Source organism: Mytilus edulis, chromosome 3 (assembly GCF_963676685.1).
Source record: "Mytilus edulis chromosome 3, xbMytEdul2.2, whole genome shotgun sequence".
NCBI lineage: Eukaryota > Metazoa > Mollusca > Bivalvia > Mytilida > Mytilidae > Mytilus > Mytilus edulis.
In genome coordinates this window covers 63,430,557-63,435,070 of record NC_092346.1, presented here as the reverse complement: position 1 = coordinate 63,435,070, position 4,514 = coordinate 63,430,557, and the positions used below count along the sequence as shown (strand labels likewise).

Genomic DNA, 4,514 nt, shown 5'->3' with positions numbered 1-4,514 from the left:
ATAAACATAGTCTATAAATTAACAACAACAAAAAAACATGCAAATTCATCGGAAAATACCAAGGAGGTTATATTAGATACTAAAAAATGTGTCTAAAATAAACTTTTTATTATTAAATCAGATTTTATATTGAACAGATTGAAAACATATTAATGATATATTGAATAAATACAATATTGCATACAGTTTATGTGAGTTTATAGAAGTATTTCAATAAAAAAAACAGATAATTTTTTCACAGTGTAGATACTATTCTGTACGCTATCCGGAAGTCGCGATTGTCGAAGCGAGAACTTTTTGGATCACATTTTAAATTTGATGGGTATACTGAATTAAACGGTAAGTTGATCATCTGTACATTGCTTAATGATTAATTCAGCCGACATCGATATTCTCAAATGGTTTAGAATTAAATTCCGCACATTCATTATTAGTATCTTTGCCTTAATCAAGAGATTTTCAAGTGCATCACTAAGATCAAAGCGCGAAAGCGCTGTAAAGGCAGTTAATTACAGGTTGTGTGTATTTCTAGTCCAGTTATATCATTATCTTCCACAGAACAGAGGTGGTTTGTAGTATTTAAGATTTAGAGTTCTCTTGTACCTAGTTCACCTATATCTATAGTCTACTGTTTACAGTATATTTTCTGTACCTCGCCATGAAATGCATTTTTAAGACATAAGAACTTTTCCTTTTTAATGTAAATAAAACTATTTTTAATTATTGATTATATACACATATTCAATTACTCCTATCCTATGAAAAATAATTCACAAAGATTGACTAGTCTCCGTTCTGTGTGTATTGCTAGAACATCAAGTAACATAATGGTTAATGTACATAGTAACATGTCAACTCTTTTGAAGACAGAACTTTTTTTAAATTCTCCCTCCAAGCAAAATTATTTTTCAGTATAAACATGATAAAGTTATCTACCTGTATTAATGACCTAGAGACTCTCAAGAGCCTGTGTCACTCACCTTGGACGGTCTATGTGCATATTAAACAACGGACACATATAAAATGACAAAATTGTGTTTTTGATGATGGGGATGTGTTTGTAGATCTTTCTTTACTGAACATTCTTGGTGCTACAATTATCTCTATCTATAATAAACATGGCCCAGTATTTACAGTTGAAAATATTTTTTAAAAATTAACAAAAAATACAAAAATTTATGAAAATTGTAAAAAATTGACTATAAAGGGCAATAACTCTTTAAGGGGTCAACTTAAAATTTTGGTCATATTGACTTATTTGTAGATCTTACTTTGCAGAACATTATTGCTGTTTACAGTTTATCTCTATCTATAATAATATTTAAGATAACAACCAAACTCTGCAAAATTTCCTTCAAATTACTAATTTGGGGGCAGCAATCCATCAACGGGTTGTCAGATTTGTCTGAAAATTCCTGGGCAGATAGATCTTCACTGAAGAGACAATTTCACCCATGTCAGATTTGCTCTAAATGCTTTGGTTTCAGAGTTATAAGCCAAAATCTACATTTTACCTGTATGTTCTATTTTTGGCCATAGTGGCCATCTCGGTTGGTTGACCGGGTCTAACCACACACTTTTTAAATTAGATACCGCAATGATGATTTTAGCTAAGTTTGGTTAAATTTGGCACAGTAGTTTCAGAGAAGATTTTTTGTAAAAGTTTATGGACGACGAAACCAAGTGATGAGTCAGGTCAGGTGAGCTAAAAAGGAGTTTTTAATCAAGGTAACAATGACATCTGGTGGCCATAAAAGCTGTCTCATAAGCATTTTAACCACTTCCCATATTTGCTTTTAAGACAATAGAAGAAAATTATTCAATGCAAAAACAAAACTTACTTGTAAATATGAAATTCTCTTTACAGTATGAGTTTTTCTCATTGTTGGAGATTGTACAGTAGTACAGTCCTGTAACTGCTTATACCCATTTCTTATCCCCTTTAGTTTGATAAACTCACAGAATATCATATATTTACATTGTGCCACATCTCCTTATTTTTATATGCATTACAATAACATGAACAATTGTAATTCAAATCTATATATCAAAGCAAAATGAATTTCACTACTTTCATTCATGCATCCTTTGGAAAAATATAAGTTCTAAAATGACACAATATATGTTTATTTATATAAAAATAATATTTAGTTTTCGACTCTTAACAGGTATAAACAAGAATGTGTCCCCAGTACACGAATGCCCACTCGCACTATCATTTTCCATGTTCAGTGGACCGTGACATTGGGGTAAAAAGTCTAATTTGGCATTAAAATTAAAAAGATCATATCATAGGGAACATGTGTACCAAGTTTGAAGTCGATTGGACTTCAACTTCATCAAAAACTACCTTGACCAACAACTTTAACCTGAAGAGGGACAGACGGACGGACGAACGAACGAACAGACGAACGGACGCACAGACCAGAAAACATAATGCCCCCCATACTATCGTAGGTGGGGCATAAAAATGCACAGCTGTGTCATGATTTGTGAAATCTGTGCTGAAAACATAGGCATTTATGGTGTTTAAGTAATTCCATCTGTGAAGCTCAACATTAGCTCGTCAGTTGGTGGTGGACAGTTATAAATCTTTCCTGCAGGATGAATGTACATCTGTTCAGGAAAACCAATTTCACAAATCAAAACTTTCCTCTAGATTTCTCCTACAATATTCATCGAGTTTAGTTCTTTTGGTTTAACGGGACACCGTCCTGATTTTTAATTTTGTAAACCATTCAGTCTCTTGCTTACAAATGGTGCATGAAAATAGGATGGGAATGCATGGCAGTAGACAAGTCTCTATAAAGTGGGTATGTGCCCTGAAAAAAGTTTTATAACATTAGCTTTTTTGAAACTTGTGAAAGACTTGTGCAACACACATACCTAAATAACTATAACATAGGTGGAGAGCATCATTCATGTCAATGTTTTGTTCCTGTTTACATTGTCATTGATATTTTTCAAGAAAGCCCGAGGCATAGCTCATGAATTCTTGTCATTACAACCGAAATTTACATAATTACTGCTAAAATAATTATCAGTATAATATATCTCTTGTAGAGAAACCATACAATTGTAGTATTAACCAAAAAATGTCAAACAGATGATATTGAATCGTAATCCCAAAAGTTATGACGTCTTGAATTCACCCCCTTTTTATTCTAAAACGATAATTGCGGTTGCAAACAGACTTTGGTTTACTTGCATGGCGATTATATAAATAACAGTATATATTTCTTAAAGAAAATAAAGTTTTACCATGAATAGTTTCCTGAACGTAGTCGTTTTCAGTAAAATGTGCCTTGCAAACAACAGCTGATTGATATGGGTTCTACGATTATATCGCACATGACAATCTACGTTTGAGCCATGGCGTTGATCCAACTTTTCCTTCTTATTAAGTCATTTAGAAATGCAAGTCCTCCTCTTAAATGACACTCAGGTACACACCAACAAGGACTAGGCATCGTTAATTGTGTGATTGTTTTGCAGTGCAAAAACGGAATTTAAGGACGGAACTGACTGGTCTCACTAATAAGAGACAAGAAGAATTTTAGAGACAAACAGCGACAAGAAGTTTAATTTAGTGACGAAGCGACAATAACTAACAAGGGACAAGCGAATCGTAATTCTCTCACGAGGCTATTCTCATTTGATGTGATAGGGTGAAGCTACACCTATCAAATATGTCCCTATGAAAAAGAAGAATTTCACTGTTAGAAAGGAAATGATATTGCATGGTTTTGATTCAATAAATTCTTTAAAAGGAAATTGAAATTCTTTTGTTTTGATGGCCAATTTTTAGCGTGTGCATAAAATATATATTTTTTTTATATCTAATAAAAACTAATCCCTTTCTTCTTAATAAAAACATATTTTTATCTATCAATGTACAGTAATATAAAAAATGTTTTATAACCGCCCCTACTGATAATAAAAAATAATGCATGTTTTTTTTTAATATCTATGGGGAATAAGTTGTTGCAATGACATTTTTTTTATTTATGTATAGTCGCTATATAGTCTTCTTGACGCTTCTTCTCGCTAAATTAATTATATTGTCGCTTCTTATCGCTATTTTAATTTTATTGTCGCTTCTTGTCACTTTTTGACGCTTCTTGTCTTTAATTAGTGGAACCCTATTCAGGAACGATAATTTCATATTTTACATAACTGAGACCGAAATAACTATTAACGTCATACGGCTTCACGTACAGAAATACTTTAAATTGTATATTATGCAATATAATTCACGGTCAGTCGACTTTTAATTATAATATCATGTTATATCAACGAGTGAAATGATTTTAAAATATCTTTAGATCGCAAATAGTACTCGAAATTGAACGGACCTCTTTCCACACGGAATTCGAATAATGATAGTTTGTAATCAGATTGACTGCTTATAATGCAAAAGACACATTAATAAACAGATTTTTAAAACGAACAATACACACTGATCGTTTCTTTATTTCCCAATGTAAATGAAAGGAACAAAAACCAATACATAC

The 4,514-nt window shown here is 32.1% G+C and overlaps 1 long non-coding RNA gene across 1 annotated transcript; it reads right to left on the bottom strand.

Annotated features, from left to right (window-relative positions):
* Positions 1 to 682: 682 nt before the first annotated feature.
* LOC139517097 (uncharacterized) lies at positions 683 to 3,945 on the bottom strand. The gene is made up of 2 exons (XR_011663077.1): positions 3,262 to 3,945; positions 683 to 2,822 (listed from the first exon to the last, which is right to left on the bottom strand). It is a non-coding gene; the product is annotated as an uncharacterized lncRNA (long non-coding RNA).
* Between the last annotated feature and the right edge of the window lie 569 nt (positions 3,946 to 4,514).